This window comes from Centroberyx gerrardi, chromosome 13 (assembly GCF_048128805.1).
Source record: "Centroberyx gerrardi isolate f3 chromosome 13, fCenGer3.hap1.cur.20231027, whole genome shotgun sequence".
Lineage (NCBI taxonomy): Eukaryota > Metazoa > Chordata > Actinopteri > Beryciformes > Berycidae > Centroberyx > Centroberyx gerrardi.
This window is the reverse complement of record NC_136009.1, coordinates 9,348,546-9,349,060: the sequence shown is the minus strand read 5'-3', so window position 1 is coordinate 9,349,060 and position 515 is coordinate 9,348,546.

Below are 515 nucleotides of genomic sequence, written 5' to 3'. Positions count from 1 at the left end.
GTCGGTGGGAGCGGTGGGAGACAACGGGGACGAGGCGGGTGGGGAACAGGGGTGGGAATGTCAAAAAGGGTAAACTGAGTATATAGAATGCATTACAAAAAAAAAAAAAACAACGATATGAACTGTTTCAGTTGCTTATTTCTGGTGGAGTTTCTTTCTGTTCTATAACTTGTATATACTGTAACGTGAGAAGCTGCCAGTACATTTGTCAGTAGTGTGTTTCACCTGTGAGTTTCCATCGGCGTCAACGGGACTGGTCCATGGGAAGCGAGGTGGTGCCAACGGTGGTTTTGAAGTTTTGATTTTCTTTTTACTGGAACCTTGTTTTATCCATCACTGACAGTGCCATTTTAACTTTAGCTTGGCCAAGTGGTCACACACAAACATGTTATTTTTTATGGTGAATCACAACTATATCATTTTGTTATGCTGTCCAGCTACTGTAGCAGAGCTCCCTGAGATGTGTCTCGCTTCAAACAGCAAATGTGAAGAAGAGGAAGAAGAAGTGATTATTC